Source organism: Lithobates pipiens, unplaced genomic scaffold (genome assembly GCF_037356315.1).
Source record: "Lithobates pipiens isolate NorthernLeopardFrog02 unplaced genomic scaffold, aLitPip1_a1.2 Scaffold_8, whole genome shotgun sequence".
Taxonomy (NCBI): Eukaryota; Metazoa; Chordata; class Amphibia; order Anura; family Ranidae; genus Lithobates; species Lithobates pipiens.
Window position 1 is genome coordinate 366368633 of NW_027507903.1, and position 20513 is coordinate 366389145.

Consider the following 20513-nt stretch of genomic DNA (forward strand, 5'->3'; position numbering starts at 1 on the left):
AAAATCAAAAGTGCCCATTTTGAAGGCTTATATGCAAGTAATTTGGCATACATTGGTTATAGGGGCCCGGGTCCTGCCCTGGGGGACATGTATCAATAAAGAAAAAGTTTGTGAAAAACTTCATTTTTAAATGAGCAGTGATATTTTGATTTTTAAAGTGAAAGCCTAAAAATGAAAAAATCCTTCCAATATAGTGCCTGGGGGTCCCCTTAGTCTACCTGTAAAGTTGCAGACCTGTACCATGTCTAGAATCTGCTGCAGCAAAAATTGCATTTATAAAGCCAAAAAAGATGACATTTTCCCTGCAAGCTGCCTTTATTTTGCTCAGCAACAGGTGGGGAGCCAGATGAGGCCACAATGTAGTGTACTGGGAACAAGATTAGAGATTTTTTGGATACATTCTGGTGTCGCTTTGATTTTGTATAGAAGTAACAGGTGAATAAAAATTGGTCTTTGGGTGTCGGCGGCGCCTTCCCACCGTAAGGGGTACTCTTGATGAAAGCAAGAATTGGCCTTGTTGTAAAAAATTGCAATGATATGCACCTGTCAAACAGGTGCATAAAAATGACTCTTTGGGTGTCGGGGTCGCCTTCCACCATAACCCTATAGAGGTGCTCTTGATGGAGGCAAAAAAATTGCAATGATATGCATATGGTTGGTGTTTTTTTTCTATGTTTGATGTGCCTGAGACACAGTTTGCAGATAGCAACAGTGCGATCTGCTGCAGATGTGCTGAAAAAGGCCCAGACAGCTGAGCTTTGGGGAGTGGGCCAAGAGATAACAGTTGTAGAATGTAATGGAATAGAGTGGCTGCTCTCTACTCTTTCTTGATGTCGGCCTTTTTGGGGTTGTGCCACCTCACCTTCAGTTTCCTCCTCTGCTCTATCTGGTACTCAAGTCGCATCAGTGACCTCATCATCATCATCTCCTCCATCTTCATCATTACCACTGGAGACAACTTGGCAATACGCTGCGGCTTGGGAAACATGAAAGCCAGTTTGTCTACAAGTGTTCCTCCCTCTCTCTAGACTCATTCTCCTGTCAACCTCAACCTCAGTGCCAATATCTGAATCCATTAATGGTGGGGCATCATCAAGGAACAAGTGGCTGTTGCTGTGGTCAAATAATTCAGCTGACTCCTCAGTGGCTGATGTTGGGGCTATGGCAGGAATAGATGTGGATAAGGAGGCAGGTTTATCCACTGTGGCAACTCCAGGGGACTACACACTTGTCTCTGCTTGAATGACAGAGGATGGGGAGGATGAGAAAGGTTTAGTAAGCCAGTCCACCACCACCTCTGCATGCTGTGGCTGGATAGCACGGGCAAACTCACTAAACAGAGGAAATTATGTCCTGCCTGAGGACTGACCACCACGTCCACCTTGCCTGTGGACACATTTGTTGCTGGCCTCCTTACAGTGCCAATGGAACATCTGCCTCTCATTGTTGTCCTCCCAGACATTATTGGGAAGGAGGGGGCAATGCTTATAAGCAAATGTAAAGAAGAAGTTGAAATCTGTACGTAGATGCACTTTAATCAATGTAAAGAGGTGTTTGGCGCACTTTAATTTAAGTACTCACACTACACAGACACACTCCACGGATACACTGCAATATAATGCACCAAACATAAAGTAATGCACAAAGCTATATGGCGTTAAACTGTCAGTAACGCACACAGAACTATATGTCGTTAAACTGGCATTAATGCACAAAACTATATGGCGTTAAATTGGCAGTAATGCACACAGAAATATATGGTGTAAAACTGGCAGTAACGCACAAAACTATATGGCATTAAGCTAGCAGTAACGCACACAGAACTATATGGCGTTAAACTGGCAGTAACGCACACAAAACTATATGGCGTTAAACTGGCAGTAACACACACAGAAGACAATGGCGTTTAACTGCTAATAACGCAATCAAATAGATGGTGTTCAACCGTCATTACACTGATGCTATCTAAACTGTCCCTACTCTAGCTATACACTAATGTAATGATTACTGACACGGTCACACTACACTACACTGAAACTATCGAAGCTGTCTCTACTCTACACTAATGTATTTATAAATGACACAGTCTCACTATACTACAGTGAAACTATCTGGGCTGTCCCTACTCTAGCTACACACTATGCAAAGCTGAATGATGGTCCTCCTCACTACACTCACACTATCCCTAGACTGACACTAAACTAATATTCTACACTGACAATTGAAGCAAAATAGCACAGTATAGCACACTAACTAACTAATAGCACTGAACAGAGCCCTGTTCTACCTCCATCCACACCGAAATCACACTGAAAATGGCTGACATTGAAAGTATACTTTTATACTGTGGGGCAGGACTGAGCCATGATGACAGTGTCCAATCATGTTTCTGACAGTGTTTTGTGCCCTGACTGGCTGAAGCTTTCACTGCTTCAACAAATCGGGGCTTGCAATGCACTGTTCAGTGCCACAATGTATTGTGATTAGTTCAGGGGGGGGGGGGGGCTGGGCGAACAAGCGGTCCAATGATCCGTTTGTTCGGCTGTTCTTCGAGCGTCCAAACAGCGAAAGTTCGGTCCGAACTTATGCTCAGGCCCAACCGTTCGCCCGTCCCTACTACTGAGTCCTCTTTGGCCTTGTATCCCAAAAATCATCCACTAAACCACTGCACAAGCCCACATGTATTCCCCAAACAACAGCCATACCCAAGTGGGTCATTTGAGTTGAGTTGCCTGCCAGAGGAGCATCAGTAAGCTGCTACTGAGATCTTCAAAACACATGATCCAAATGGGATATATACAGTAAAAGGTGTGAAAAACTGCAGTATATGTTTAAATCATTTCAAACAACAATTGTTTTGCTTAGAATAAAAAAAAGAAAATAACTTGGTTTCCTAGAATAAAAAAGTTGTAGCATGCAGCTTTTTTCTGTGTTTTTCTTAAATGGACATTCATTTTTCTCAACAATTCCTCTATACAAGCTTGAAAGACATGCGCATGTCTTTCAAGCTTGTATTTTTTCAAACCGCATTTTACATATAAAATTAAAAACAAATTTGTAACACAAATTATTTTATGGTATTCTAGAAAACTGGATTTAACTGGAGGGTAGATGAATCCGACCAGAATGTCAGAGACGCTGTGGTCAGATCCATTCTGGAATGTGGTGTAGCAAGATGTTTGACTTTCTAAACTATTTGACAAGTTCAGAGGAAATGAAGATGATATTGTGCTTTAGGAACACCTTTCTGCCCTAAGCCACTGCTTTTAAAATTAAACAAATTAAGGACCCACAAGATTGCTATTGTCATGATGAAGGTGGACATCTTGTATGTTTGGGATCATGGACCCTCCATGCAGTCTGCATGCTGGATGGCATTGCGCTCAGAGCCCGCACATGCAGGCTACAGATGGCCAGGTACAGGGATGCACAAGACAAGGATCTTGAAAAGTAGGGACTCACATAAATGGCAAGAGTATAGTGCAGCACTGGGGTGCTGGTCTTACAGACTGATAGGACACAGACAGGACACAGAATACTAGTAAAAAATACTTACTGTACCGGGGTGGAGAGCTCACAGGGATAAAGAGATATCTTAGCAGATATGGGATGCTGAGCTTACAGGTACACAGTGGTAACAATATGCATGAGATAGAGCACATGGAATGTGTATTAGGTTTCTATTGAATGCAGGTACACAGTAAAACAGATGAGGTAGGTATACAAGGAGTCTAGGATGGGAGAGATGGATATTGGTTCTCTCTGGTGAGATCCCAGCCTGCCCACACGTACAGTAAATGTGAGGACCCTTAGAAGAGTCAAGGTGCAGAGTCTAAGGAACACCCTTCTCCAGAGCTCCTGAAGGTGCAGATGGTTTTCACTGCAGACAATTCCAAGTTTCTGGTTTCCAGGCAAGAGTCTCTTGCAGCACTTAGGCACAGAGGGGACAGTAGGGGGTACAGCCCATGCCAAGAGGGGACGCGTCGATTCCAGAGGGTAGTATTGGGGGCATTAGTGGTAGGTTGACTAAAGCACATAAACCCGAGGTAAGTATAATAACAAGTCCTATTTGCAATCTCGGAACACCCAATAAGAAGACAGTGTGCGCCTGTTCTAAACTACGTGGCATGTTCACCAATGCCAGGAGCTTGGCAGACAAGATGGGAGAATTAGAGATACTGTTGTACGACAAGGATTTAGATTTTGTGGTAATTTCAGAGACTTGGTTCAACAGCTTTCATGATTGGCTGGCAACCATTTAAGGGTATTCCCTTTATCGCAGGGATGGAGAGGGTAAAAAGGGCAGAGGGGTATGCCTGTATATCAAGAATAATGTGCAAGTGAATGTGAGAGATGACATCACTAGGAGAGCTAGGGAGGAGGTGTAATCCTTTTGGGTAGAGCTCCAAAGGGGTGAAGCTAAGGGGAAAATAATACTGGGAGTATGTTATAGGCCCCCTAACCTGAGGGAGGAGGGGGAGACAGAGAGATGACATTACTAGGGGAACTAGGGAGGAGGTGGAATTCTTACGGGTAGAGCTCAAAAGGGATGAAACTAAGGGGAAAGTAATACTGGGAGTATGCTATAGGCCCCCTAACCTGAGGAAAGAGGGGAGACAGACCTCCTATCACAATTTGGATTAGCGGTAAGAATGGGATATGTCATCATAATGGGGGATTTTAATTATCCAGACATAGACTGGGCAGAAGGAACTGCGCATTTGTCTTAGGCTCACCAGTTCCTAAATGTCTTGCAGGACAATTTCATGGGTCAGATAGCAGGCTCACCAACTAGAAACAAAGCGTTACTAGACCTATTGATTACCAACGATACATACCTGATCATGGATATGGAAATAAGGGGCAATTTAGGAAACAGCGATCACAGGTCAATTAGCTTCAGTATAAATCACACAAATAGGAAGCATAAGGGGAATACAAAGACACTGAATTTCAAAAGAGCCAACTTCCCTAAACTATGAACCTTGCTAGAAGATATAAATTGGGATAAATTCTTAGGAACAAATAACATGTAGGAGAGATGGGTTTGCTTTAAGAGCATATTAACCTCCCTGGCGGTATGATTATTTCAGATTTTAGGTGCTGAAAGCGGTACCATTATTTTGCATGAAAATTTGGCGTTTTATATTGTAGTCCTGTAATTCTTAGGAATAACTCACTTAAATCTGCCCAAACCAGAGTCTAGCAGACATCCCGGGTATGATAAAGTTTGAAAAATGAAATTATAAATTATAATATAATAAATAACTATAAATAATTATACCAAATAATAATATAACAATAATAAAAAATATTCAATAATGTAATCAAATACACTGAAATTTGCTCAGCTGCAGAATTGTCACTGTCATTACTTTTCAGTTTTTACATAGTTACATAGTTAGTAAGGTTGAATAAAGACACCAGTCCATCCAGTTCAACCTGAGTGAGCGTCTACAATTGTCCCTATCCCTGTACATTGCATCAGTCCCTACCCTCAGGGAGCCCACGATCCAAGGTCCCCATTCATATACTAGGGTCAATTTTGAACCTAAGCCAATTAACCTACCTGCATGTCTTTGGATTGTGGGAGGAAACCGGAGTACCCAGAGGAAACCCATGCAGGCACAGGGAGAACATGCAAACTCCAGGCAGGTGGTGTCGTGGCTGGGATCCGAACCAGCAACCCTTATTACTGCCAGGTGAGAGTGCTAACCACTACACCACAATGCCGCCCTTTTTGATGATGGATCTCCCCACAAATCGCCATTGCTTAATTCTGTGAGTGATTCTAATTTATTATCGCTGTTTTCTAGCTTGTCTAAAACCATTTTTGATGTAAAGGGACAGTTTTGGTTGCTATGGACAATCTCCAGTTTCCTGGCATAAAGAACAGTTTTTATAATATAAAACTGCATGCAGGGCACTGGGCAGACCACTAGGGACAAAGGGGATGTGAAATAATTACATACAGCAATGTAATCTGTAAGATTACATTATACTGTTTGTAATGTGTGTGTTTTACTTTTTGAATTTGGCACCATGCTCCGTCCCCATGCGTCGCAACTGGATCCAGGGGACAAGGTAAGTAAACTCATCCTGGATCCAGCGATGCAGTCCCGAGTCTGGCTCGGGGGTTGCCGTTTTTGGTATAAAATTTTCACCCCGAGCCAGACTCGGGAATACCGCCAGGGGGGTTAAATAAGTGTATTAGCCAGTGCATCCCATTGGGAAATAAATTTAAAAGAGCAAACAAAAGTCCTGGATAGCTTAACTCCAATGTAAAAATGCATATAAAAGCAAAGGAGAAGGCCTTCAAAAAATACAAGGCTGAGGGATCATCATCAGCATTCAGACTTTACAAAGAATGCAACAAGAAATGTAAGGGTGCAACATAAAAGACACATAGCGAAGAAGAGCAAAAAACATCACAAGAAATTAGTTAAGTATATAAACAATAAAAGAGGGAGGACAGACCATATTGGCCCCATAAAGAATTAGGAAGGGAATCTGGATACAAAGGATGGTGAGATGGCGAAAGTATTGAACTTATTCTTCTCCTCAGTCTTCAGAAGAGAAGAGTAGATGGGAGACAGTCAGAAAGGATAGAGGGGAGAAAGTCATGGATGCCAATCCTGAGCTTCACATAAGTAGGCCCCATTGCGTGACATTGGTGAAACCAGTCAGGGACCAGCATTGCTGGAGCAGAGTGACGCCCCTAGCTGCCAGGGGAAGAACTCCTCCAGTGAGAGTGGGGGGGAGCCAAGGGGAAGAAAAGAAAGATTTTGGTGGTAGGGGACTCAATTCTCAGAAGGACAGAGCGGGCAATCTGTCACAAGGACCTGAAGCGCCATACTCTATGTTGTCTACCGGGTGCTCGGGTTCGGCACATGACGGATCTGGTGGACAGATTACTGGGGGGGGGGGCCTGGGGAAGACCCGGTTGTCATGGTGCACAGTGGCACCAATGACAAAGTCAGAGGAAGATGGAGTGTCCTAAAAAATGATTTTAGGGATTTAGGAGATAAATTGAGGAATAGGACCACCAAGGTAGTATTTTAAGAAATACTACTGGTAGCTCAAGCCACACCAGAAAGGCAAAGAGAGATTAGGGAAGTAAACCAGTGGCTGAGGATCTTGTGTAGAAAGAAGGGGTTTGGGTTCCTGGAGAACTGGGCTCACTTTTCAGTCAGTTACCAGCACTATAAAAGGGACGAACTGCACCTAAATGAAGAGGGTGCAAATTTGCTGGGATTGAAGATGGTCGAAAATTTAGAGGGGCTTTTAAACTAGGTGCCGGGGGAAGGGTCCAGACATAGAGATAGCCAGTGTGGAACGTGTTTCAGTATGTAGTATTGGGGGGCATTACTGTTAGGTTGACTAAAACAACCCATGTTAAGTATGGTAACAAGTCATATTTGCAACCTCAGAACACCCAATAAGGAGATAGTATGGGTCTGCACCAAAACTACGAGGGATGGTCACTAATGCCAGCAGTCTGGTGGACAAGATGGGAAAACTAGAGCTGCTACTGTTGGAGAAGGAATTTGATTTTATGGAAATTTCAGAGACCTGGTTCAATAGCTCTCATGATTGGCTGGCACCCATATAGGGTATTCCCTATATCGCAGGGGTAAGGAGCAAAAAAGGGGGGAGGGGTATGCCTGTATATCAAAAATTTAAAACAGGTGAATGTGAGGAATGACGTCACATCACTAATGGAGCAGGGAAGAGGTGGAATCCTTATGGGCAAAGTTACAAAGGGAGGAGACCAAGGAGAAAGTAATACTAGGAGAATACTATAGGCCCCTTAACCTGAGGGAGGAGGGGGAGGCGGATCTCCTTTCACAGTTTTGAATGGTGGTAAGGATGGGAAGTGTCATTATAATGGGGGATTTTAATTATACAGACATAGACTGGACTGAAGGAACAGCTCATTCATCTAAGGCCTGCCATTTCCTAAATGTCTTACAGTACAATTTCATGGGTCAGATGGTAAATGCACAAACAAAAATCAATGCATTACTAGACCTACTGATTACTAACAATATAGACTTGATAGCAGATGTAGAAATACAGGGCAACTTAGAAAACAGCTATCACAGGTCAATTTGTTTCAACATAAATCACACAAATAGGAAGCATAAGGGGATTACAAAGGCACTGAATTTCAAAAGAGCCAACTTCCAGAAACAATGCTCCTTGCTAGAAGATACTAAATGGGAAAAATGGGTGTGCTTTAGGAACATATTAGGGAAGAAGAGAAGCGTCACACAGTGCTCCCATGGATGCAGAGGTGCCCAAGAACGAAGCTGGGAAGAAGAAGCTGCAGAGGAAGATGCTGGACGTGAACACCAAAGAAGCAGAGGATTGGAGGAAGAAGCAGAGGAAGAAGAAGATGGAAGGAGGAAGAAACCGAAGGAAGAAAGGAGACCCAAAGATGGAAAGAAGAAGACTTTAAATAAAGGAATCGTCAAAAACTGTCTCTTGTCATTTTTAAAATTTTTGACACTTTTTACCCCATTACCATTTCACTCAGGGGGGGGGGGGGTCGGGGATCTGGGGGTCCCCTTGTTAAAGGGGGCTTCCAGATTCTGATAAGCCCCCCGCCTGCAGACCCCCACAACCACCAGACAAGGGTTGTGAGGATGAGGCCCTTGACCCCATCAACATGGGGAAAGGTGCTTTGGGGGGGCTACCCCAAAGCACCCTCCCAATGTTGAGGGCATGTGGCCTGGTATGGTTCGGGGGGGTGCTCTCTCGCCCCCTCCTCTTTTTGCCAGGTTGCGTGCTCGGATAAGCGTCTCAGATTAGGGGGACCCCTGCGCCACTTTTTTAAATTTTGGAGCAGGGTTCCCCTTAAAATCCATACTAGACCTGAAGAGTCTTGTATGGATTTTGAGGGGGTCCCCCACGCCATTTTTTTTTTACATTTTGGCGCGGGGTTCCCCTTAACCACTTAACGACCAGCGCACGACTATGTACGTCCTATTTTGAAGAGGGATATCTCGGTAACGGCAGCAGCTGCTGCCACAATCGAGATATCCATCTCTTTAGGAGCCGGTCGTCTGTACGATAACGGTGGTCTCCGCGGCGGATTTGCTGCGAGATCACCGATATCTGCGGTGGGAGAGGCGCCACCCCCCCTCCTGCCGCCCTCCCGCACCTTCCGCCGCTTACCGGAGCCGTCAGTAGCGGCGGAGGCGATCGGGTCCTTTTTCTAGCTGGGTATGGAGACGAGTGAGGCTAAGATGGCCCCCACTCGTCTCTATACGTCAAAACGTCACTTCCGCCCATACCTCTTAAATGTATATTTTTTTTAAACGTCATTTTATTTTTTTTTTTGCATTTTAGTCCAAATATGAGATCTGAGGACTTTTTGACCCCAGATCTCATATTTAAAGAGGAAGTAAACCCTGATGGGTTTACTTCCTCTTTCATTCCCTGCAAAGGCAAAGCATAATGGACTACTATGCATCGCATAGTAGCCCATTATGTGTCACTTACCTGACACAGGAGCCAGCGCCGTAGACAGCGGTGCCCGTTTTCGGGCAAATATCTCCTAAACCATATAGGTTTAGGAGATATTGCTTGGACCTACAGGTAAGCCTTAATCTAGGCTTACCTGTAGGTCAAAGTGGTTTGTAAGGGTTTACAACCACTTTAAGAGGACCTGTCATGCTTTTTTCTATTACAAGGGATGTTTACATTCCTTGTAATAGTAATAAAAGTGATCCATTTTTTATTATTTTTTTTAACAGTGTAAAAATAAATAAAATCAATTAAAATAAATAAGAAAAAAAAGGTTTTTAAAAACACCCCGTCACGACGAGCTTGCGCACAGAAGCGAGCGCATAGGTGAGTAGCGCCCGCATATGAAAACGGTGGTCAAACCACACATGTGAGGTATCTCCGCGATCGGTAGAGCGAGAGCAATAATTCTAGCCCTAGACCTCCTCTGTAACCCAAAAAATGCAACCTGTAGAATTTTTTCAATGTCGCTTATGGAGATTTTTGAGGCTAAAAGTTTGACGCCATTCCACGAGCGGGCGCAATTTTGAAGCGTGATATGTTGGGTATCAATTTACTCGACGTACCATTATCTTTCACAATATAAAAAAAATTGGGCTAATTTTACTGTTGTCTTATTTTTTTATTCAAAAAAGTGAATTTTTTCCCAAAAAAGTGCGCTTGTAAGACTGCTGCGCAAATACGGTGTAAAAAAAAGTATTTCAATGACCACCATTTTATTCTCTAGGGTGTTAGAAAAAAACCAATATAAAATGTTTGGGGGTTCTAAGTAATTTTCTAGCAAAAAAAAAATGTTTAAACATGTAAACACCAAATCTGAAAAAGAGGCCTGGTCCTTAAGTGGTTATTATCCATACCAGACCTGAAGGGCCTGGTATGGAATTTCGGGGGACCCCCACGCATTTTTTTTCTTAATTTTGATTCGGTGTTCCCCTGTGGAGAAATCCCCATGCCGTTTTTATCAATGAACTGTTATGTGTATTGTCGAGTCCCGACAATTCATTATAGCCGTGAGTAGTTTTAAATGAGTTTTTTACCTTTAGAAATGTCATTTTGCTGTCAGACTATTCTAAACACAGGAAACATGCACCCCTTTACAGGCATACTATAGACACCCCCCAGGTACGAAATTTAAAGGAATATTATAGTTTTATTGTTTCACTTTAAGCATTATTAAAATCACTGCTCCCCAAAAAACTGACATTTTTAAAACTTTTTTTTGCATTGACACATGTCCCCTGAGGCAGGACCCAGGTCCCCGAACACTTTTTATGACAATAACTTGCATATTAGCCTTTAAAATGGGCCCTTTTGATTTATCCTATAGACTTTTAAAAGGTGTTCCGTTGCTTTCGAATTTGCCGTGAACACCCCAAATTGTTCGCTGTTCGACTCAAACAGACAGCCCATCCCTACTGGTGACTCCACAATAGGGATAAAACTTTTCTGTGGAAGGGAGTTTAATAAGACACGTGGCCACTCATTAAAATTAGAAGAAAAGGAGGTTTAACCTTAAACTGCGTAGAGGGTTCTTTACTATAAGAGCGGCTAGGATGTGGAATCCCCTTCCACAGCCGGTGGTTTCAGCGAGGAGCATCAATCATTTTAAAAAAACTATTAGATAAGCACCTGAATGACCACAACATACAGGGATACACAATGTAATACTGACATATAATCACATACATAAGTTGGACTTGATGGACTTGTGTCTTTTTTCAACCTCACCTACTATGTAACTATTTGAAACCACATTGATGAGACACACTAAGATCACATGTGTGCATGTTTGACCCTCTGTAATAGGGTGTCAATTACTTTTGGTAAGATGCTGTGTGTGGTGGTGGTAAAGGTGGCGGTCTCCAGTCTGGATTTATGTCCCTGTTAAGCTACAATCTCCTATAAAGCTAAAGGACTTTATATGTGCTATTCATTATCAGATCCCTGATTGCTGTGAAGTAATTCATGTACATATGAAGGAAACACCTTAATAATAACCTCCCATAGCCCTTCCTCTGTAGTCTTGCAGTAAGCCACTATTCTTTGGCATGCTGAAAGAAAGGGATCACACAGGAGGAGGTATGACAAATTTACACCTTTCATCACCCACATGAAGGCCCAGGAACACCCACAGTAACACTAAAACCCACCCACATCAACTCCCAGAACTGCTACAAGTGATTCCCATAGCCCGCCTTGAAGCTACAGAGGCACAAAAGAACATAGGACCTGGAAAAGAGAGGAAACCGGTAGTCAGAGAATTTTGAAATTCAGCCAGAAGGAGGAGTGACGTCACAGAAACCTGCTAACAGCTAAAGAAGGTATGTTACACACAAACTGGCATGATTAATTTACATGCACAATACAACTGTTGTTTGGGGGAGAAAAAACTGGAGTTCTGCTTTAAACACAAGTGGAATAATAGGTAGCAGCAGAATCTTACAAGTTAAAGCTATGGAACTACATGTGCCAGCATGTCTGCTGGTTTTTGGGAATAGAGGAGGCAGATCTGCAATAAATTCTGCAGATATGTAATAGATACCGTAATTCCTCTTCAAGGCACCCTTTAGGACTCACAAATCATTTGCACGCACACAATCGCATCATCAGTTGCAATAGTTGCAATTCAGACCTTTTAAAAGAGATGCCAGTATTACTAGCTGCCATGCCCATGAAGTAATATAACAAAGTTTACAATATGATAGCTCCATAAAGAGGCTAAAATTCTTTTCATTTCCAATTATTTTTAAATATAATTTTATTGAAATGATAGGAAAATGGCACAAGCAAATATTTATAGAAAAATATTGCAAACAAGACACTAGCAACAGCAAAATAAATGGGATTCAAAGTTATAAATACTTAGCAAAGTTTGTCTGGTCTTTAGTTTCATACCTTCACGGTGACTGTCAATGTCACGTAAATGTATGTAAGTGCCTGAAAACCATATATTCACAATTTATATATAGTTGCCATAGGCAACTTCATCATAATAGAGAAATATTGATCTCAGCTATTATGTTCCATGCTAACATGTTACCAATATCTGTAAAGTGCATATAAGTGCCCAACAATCATAAATTAACAATTCATTCATGTGCATATAATAAAAATCATCATGATATCACATGATAAAAATAACAATTCCAATTTATAAAGCCTGTGCTGTCATGCAAAAAAAAATATGCAAAATCCATAAAAATTGTATATAAGACAAAGTTCCAGATAAAATGGTGATCTTAGACTCTGGTGCTGCACTTCCTATTTTGCTTGTGCTCCAATTGTGTTCCACTTGTAAATTTAAGAATTAGCTTCATACCAGATATTAAGACCTTATTGCTGGGTCTAGCCTTGCCTTAGTGAGAGCACCCCTCACTTTGGGTATAGAACACAGCTCCCATCAGATTGACTCATATGGCTATTGTCCCCTTAGTTTGGATCTCCGGATCCCTCCGCAAACATATTAGTCCCACATAGTCATATAGAGCAGGATACATGCGAAGGAAGGAAGAGAAATACCCATTGTGCAACATCCACAGATAACACTTTTATTTAACCACTTGCTTACTTGGACATATACCCCCTTCTTGCCCAGGCCAATTTTCAGCTTTCAGCACTGTCACATTTTGAATGACAATTGCGTGGTCATGCTACACTGTACCCATATGACATTTTTATAATTTTTTTCACACAAATAGAGCTTTCATTTGGTGGTATTTAATCACCACTGGGTTTGTTTTTGCTACACAAACAAAAAAGACCAAACATTTTGAACCCCCCCCCCCCCCCCCAGTTTTTATAGTTTGTGATAAGATTTTGCAAACAGGTAATTTTTCTGCTTCAATAATGTGTGCTGATGAGACTGCACTGATGGGCACCGATAGGCCACACTGATAGGCACTGATAAGGCGGAACTGATGGGCACTGATAGGTGACACTGGCAGGCACTGGTGGGCACTGATCAGGAGGCACTGATGAGGCTGCACTGATAGTTGGCACTGATAGTTGGCACTGAAGGGCATTGATAGGCGGCACTGATAGGTGGCACTGATGGGCACTGATATTTGGCACTGATTTGCACTGATGGGCACTGGTAGGTGGCATTGATAGGTGGCACTGATCATGAGGCACTGATGAGCACTGATTGGCAGCATGGATGGACACTGATAAATGTCACTGGTGGGCACTGATAAGTAGCACTGGTGGGCACTGGTAGGTGGCACTGGTGAGCCCTGGTTAGCAGTACTAATGGGCACTGCTAGATGGCACTTGCGGGGCACTAGTTAGGAGCACTGGTGGGCACTGGTTAGCAGCACTGTATGTCCTTTTTACAGAAGGCGGTAATCGGCTTGTTTTTTTCTCCTTATGCTGTCAGTGTGAGGAAAAATAAAAAGCCAATTACGGGCTTCTGTTTACATCATGTGATCAGTCATTGTTTGACAGCTAATCACATGGTAAAGGGCAGGATTGGCCCTTTACTCTGATCTGTGATCCGCGGAGTCACAAGGACTTGGTGATCACGGAGCACGTGGCTGTGTGCTGCAGGGGGTGCACGGGCAGCTCGAGTGTGGGAGAATGTTCATGTTGCCCTCCTGGCAATTTAAGCCTGTGCTGTAGCCATCTTTCGGCTATAGCGTGGGCACCAAGTGGTTAAAAGACATATACTTACAGGTGCAGTAAAAAAGAGACATTCAGTAAATAAAATTGTCCAATGTCCCTGCTCAACATACGTTTCATTACTCACTAGTGACGACATCTCATATGACAAAAATTATATGGGGCAGAGGTCGTATCAGTGACATCAGCACACCCGCTGAGGCATTGGACAATTTTATTTACTGAATGCCTGTTTTTTACTGCACCTGTGAGTATACAGTATGCATTTGAAATAAAAGTGTTATGTGTGAACATTACGCATTGGGTACTCCTCTTCCTCTTTTCACTTGTATCCTGCTCCATATGGGTATATGGGACTAATATGTTTGCAGATGGATCCAGAGGTCCATACTAAGGGGCCAATTGCCATACAAGTCTTTCTGATGGGAGCTGTGTTCTATACCCAAAGTAAGGGGTGTTCTCACTAAGGCAGGGCTAGACCCTGTAATAAGGTCTTAATATAGGCAGTCCCTTAAAAAAATCCAACTTTCATACGACTTATACTTACAAACGAGAGAGACAACAGGAAATGAGAAGAAATCTACCCCTAGGAAGGGAAATTCACTCCTGTAATGCGGCGTACACATGACCGGATTTTCCGGCAGAAAAAGTCTGACGTTCTTCCCGACGGAGTTCCGACGGACTTTAGATGGAGTTACAATGGACTTCTGAATGAACGGACTTACCCACACACGAAAGTCAGTTCGTTTGAATGTGATGGCGTATGATGGGTCTAGAAAAGGAAGTTCAATAGCCAGTAGCCAATTGCTGCCCTTGCGTCTTATTTGGTCCGTTGGACCAGTATACAGACGAACAGTTTTCCCGATAGAAATTGATTCCGTCGGACAGCTTTGAAACCTGTTCTATTTCTAGGTCTGTCCTAATTTTTGAAAAAAGTAGTCTGATGAAGCCCACACACGATCATAATATGATTTTGATGGAAAGTTTGGTTGTGTGTACATGGCATAAGAGTTACTAAGGTACCGCCACTGAAGCTTTATCACCAATCCTTGTTTCCACAACAACTCACATTTTTCAAAATCCAATTGTCACAGGGACAGAAAGTGAGGTGAAATCTTCTGAACAGGGACACATAAATGCTACAGGGGTGTTAGCCCTTCCCTATGCTATAAAAAAAGGTAAAAAATATATTTTTGGCTGGAATTGCACTTAAAAAATGTACCTGTTCTAACTTACATACTTATTCATCTTAATGCCCCGTACACACGAGCGGACTTTTCGACATCCAAACTCCGACGGACTGAGTCCGGCGGACTATCCGATCGTGTGTGGGCTGCAACGGACTTTAGCGAAGCTAAAGTCTGACGGACTTTAGAAATGAAGCATGCTTTAAATTTTCCCGACGGAACTCCGCCGGACCCGGTCCCCTTTGAAAAATCCGCTCGTGTGTGTGCTACTCCGACGGACTAAAACCGACGCTAGGGCAGCTATTGGCTACTGTCTAGGAACTTCCTACGTCGAATCCAGTCGTACGTCATCACGTTCGACTCCGTCGGAGTTTGGTGTGATGGTGTGTGGTCAAGTCCGTTCGGTCGAAAAGTCCGCCAGAACTCCGTCGGAACTCCGGCGGAACTCCGGCGGAACTCCTTTGGAGGTCTGTCAGACTTAATCCCTCTCGTGTGTACGGGGCATTAAGAACAAACGTAGAAAACCTTGTTTGTAACCTAGGGACTGTCTGTATCTGGAAAGAGGTTAATTCTTAAATTTACAAGTGGAGCAATTGGGTGGTCACCTGGAGCACAAGCAAAAAAGGAAGTGCAGCACCAGAGTCTAATACCCCCATTTTATTGGGGACTTTTTCATATATACAATTTTTATGGATTTTGAATATTATTTCTGCATGACAGCACAGACTTTATGAATTGGAATTGTTATTTTTATCATTTAATATTATGATGATTTGTCACTTCAATCATCCTGACACCATAACAACCATGGTTTCTGGGATGATTGAAGTGCTAACACCAGGTGTTTGGAGTATCTTTATCTGCTGATTGTTAAACTTTCTAGAATACACATATTTCTATTGTTGTGTAGGATCTGTGCCTGCTGTCCCTTCCTCTCTGCCTCCCTCTCCCTCCATCCCTCGTTCATATTAGACACTAAACACACCATCTTAGAGCCACACCCACTATTCCACTGAAACTACGCCCATTTTACTAAGTGGGAAGGCTCAAAAATAAAGGGCGGGGTTTGGCGCCCTCCCATCCTAAAACTTCACCAGCCGCCAATGGTGGCCGCTATTATTTTCCAGCACTGACTTAACCCTCTAGGACATGGAGTTCACCAGAGCTTTACAGGTTGCCACTGGAGTCTTCTTCCACTCTTCTATGACTTACATCTGTGTCCCCAGCGGAGCCCCCCCTTACATCTGTGTCCCCAGTGGAGCCCCTCCTTACATCTGTGTCCCCAGCAGAGCCCCTCCTTACATCTGTGTCCCTAGTGGAGCCCCGCCTTACATCTGTGTCCCCAGCAGAGCCCCTCCTTACATCTGTGTCCCCAACAGAGCCCCTCCTTACAGCTGTGTCCCCAGCAGAGCCCCTCCTTACATCTGTGTCCCCAGAGGAGCCCCTCCTTACATCTGTGTCCCCAGCGGAGCAGCAGGGTCCTCCTCAGATCTTCAGCAGGGTCCTCCTCACATCTGCAGCAAGGTCCTCCTCACATCTGTAGCAGCAGTGTCCTCCTCACATTTGCAACAGGGTCCTCCTCACATCTGTAGCAGGATCCTCCTCACATCTGTGTCCCCAGTGGCAGCACAGCACTCCTTCAAGCTGCGGCTGTGCTAGTTCCTGGTTTCTCCGTGTGTTCAGTGGAGAGGGGAGGGGCCTTCCCTCTCCACTGAACACAAGCGCCCGGGTGCCCCCGATGGACGTGTGGTCACACAAAATATTAACACTTAGGGCCCAATTTGGAAATTTTTACTTGTGTACTCACTTTTGTTTTTTTTGAGGGGACAGCAAATTTAAATTGTTATACAAGTTGTACACTTACTACTTTACATTGTAGCAAAGTATAATTTCTTCAGTGTTGTCACAAAAGATATAATAAAATATTTACAAAAATGTAAGGGGTGTACTCACTTTTGTGAGATACTGTATTAGCATTTCTATCAAGGGAAGGTGTATGGGGTTGCAGTATTGCTTACTATATATGTCAATACACATGACAATGTTTTTACTATGGGGTTTTTACTCCAGCATTTTCAATATATTATGTAATAAACTTTTATTGTTTTTACTAATTTTTTTGTAGTGTCCTTTCCTGAGGGTGGATTCTGTGAGCACCATTATAGTTCCATTTACTCTTCTTATTTATTTTTATTATTTTTGACCACAGGAAGATGGCGAAGATAGAAGAAACGCCGGCGTGTCCGTGACGGGATTCTAGGCCTCTGCCCTCCTGTGTCCTGCTCCAAGATGGTGCTGGTTCTCCTTGTGGCTCAGGAAACACACAGGCACAGCCTGTCAGCTCTACACAGCTTGCCACTGCACAGCCTGAGTCTGCAGAGATCCTAGATCAAGGCTTGGCTGAGCTGCCAGCATGTCTCCTCCCTGAGACTGAAATACAGGAGTCTCATAGCAGTGCAGAATTTGCAGGGCATCGTACTGAGCCCACTCTGTCCCAAATAATGGAGGCCATCCAGCAGTGCCAGGCTGCCCTTGCTACCCAAATTGATTCAGTCCAGACCGATCATTCCTTATACAAGACGTGCATAACCTCCATGACAGGGTTGTTAACACTGACAAGCACATCAGTGACCTGGAAGATACTTCTCATCCATTACAAACTACTATTCATGATTTATATAAAGATCAGTATAAATTAACTGATTTGGAGGATCACTTAAGGGACAACAATTTACGCTTTCTTGAATACCAGGAGGCAGGGACGTTGCTAGGGGGTGGCTTTTGGTGCTATAGCCCCAAATCTGGGGCCCATAGCCTCGAGTCTCTCAGAGGTGGCTGTGGTCATGGCCTCTCTGCAGCCAGGCCACGAGTGCTGCGGGCAGCACCAGAGAGTGGGCAGGCAGTACAGGAGGGCCAGTGGGTGAGAGAGCAGAGAGATGTAAGGAAGGAGCTCTCTAGAGACCCTGATGTAAGGAGGAGGCTCCCTGGGGACCCTGATGTAAAGGGGGCTCTCCGGGGACCCCAATGTAAGGGGTAGGCTCTTTGGGGACCCTGATGTAAGGGGAGCTCTCTAGGGACCCTGATGTAAGTGGGAGGCTCTCTGGGGACCCTGATGCAAGGGGGGCTCTCTGGGGACTCTGAGGTAAGGAGGGGCTCTCTGGGGACCCTAATGTAAGTGGGGGAGGATCTCTGGTGACTCTGATGCAAGGGGGAGGCTCTCTGGGGACTCTGATGTAAGAGGGAGGCTCTCTGGGAATCCTGATGTAATGATAATATATGTAATATACAATATATACACACTCACACGTATATTATATACATGTGTATGCCCGCCCAAGCGTATGACTTTCTTTACTTCATTGCTGTGGGATCTAGCCCTAGATCTTTTTGTAGACCTAGTAACGCCCCTGCCCAGAGGGCAGAAATCCTGAAGCCTTTATGGAAAGATGGTTTACTATCACCTTGGGCACCTCCACATTCTCACCTTTATTCGGGATTGAACATGCTCATAGAGTGCCTTTGCGCTCTCTATGCCCATTCGATGCTCATCACTATTACTATCTTTTGCCGGATTTCTCGTCTGCTACGCAAAAGCAACATGCAACTTTCTTCTCCTTTGTGATCTGCAGCTTCCATATGGAATGCTCTATCCAGCTAGGCTATATGTCATCTACCAAAGCAAGGTGCACTTCTTCACTGCGAGAAAGAGTACAATGGGTGGAAAGTGAAAACCCTGGGGTTACCCGCACCCTCCCGCTCGAACCGCCATACACCATCTCGCTAAGGATGCCTACTAAGATTACCTCTTTTTGTTAATTTCTCCTCAGGGTAGTTTATACAGTATACTAATCTTCTGTTATAATTTTCTTTGAGGATGGCAATAGTTTATTATGTCTATAGCTGCTGAGGTCTGTTGTCCAAGCGACAAAGATTGAATATGTGGATTTGCATATGTTTATTGCACCATTTATGGCCTGTGTTCTCCTTCCTACTGATGGAGATCTCTACCTCAGTTCATCAAGCAGACCAGGATTTTATTGTTTTTTACTGGGATTATTTGATTGCAACTTCTCCTCCATGTTGGGTTAGAAACATTTATCTACTTCTCCTTCTGTTGGTTTGGGTGGAACTGTGCTTCCAGCTTGCTGCCTTCTTTTTTACCTACGTCCCACAATTTTTGAACCTTTATCCAAGGGTCCTTCCTTGTTTTTGACAAACTGCTCCATGCCCTCCCTGCAATGCAGTTTTCATTTTGGGAACAAAGCCTTCAATTGTTTGGGTTTGGAGGCTGGGTGGGTTAGGGTAGTTCTTGTTTTCGGGGGGGGGGGGGGGGGGGTTATTTTTTTGTTTTTCTTTCTGCAATTGTCCATGTATGGTATATGGAGGGGTACTAAACACTTGCGTGTATACAGTTATCATGCTTAGCTCTTTTTCCTGTGGACTACTCTGGCTTAGGGGGTTTATTTAAATGGAGGCCTACTGTGTCCTTTGGGTACTATCCTGTAGTATTATTACCTTTAATCTGTTTATGACTACAATTCGGTTAATTTCATAGAATGTTAGAGGGCTTAATTCTAAAGTGAAATGTTTTTTGATGTTTGAGGATTTGGCTAGACATAACCCACAGATCATCCTACTACAAGAAACGCACTTGCAGGGCTCTAGAGTCATGGCACTCAAACGTGCCAAAACAGCCTATGCTTTTCACTCCACATATTCTACATATGCTCAGGGTACCAGTATTTTAATTGAAAAGTCTGCACCAATTTCACTTAAACATCTTAAAACATATCCCAGTGGATGTTTTGTCATCCTTATTCTTGAAATTCTGGGTAAACCCTATGCTATTCTTAATTTATATATACCACCACCATTTACTAAAGGCATGTTTGAATGCATTACTTTTACAGTAGACAAACAGTGGTGTGTAGAGCACTAAAAGCACTTTTAGTGCTTTACACACCACATTAACATTGAATGAAACGCTTTGGAATTTGACATCCACTGATGTCTGAGGATGACCATTTGAGAGGACACCGGTTGGCAGATTCGTATTACTTATTACAAAGTTGGGACATCATGAATACAACTGGAAAAAGGGTGGTACCCTAAGACACTTATATTATAGATGTGGTCGGTAAGTGTGCATTTTGTACACAATATGGTGGAGCACTAATC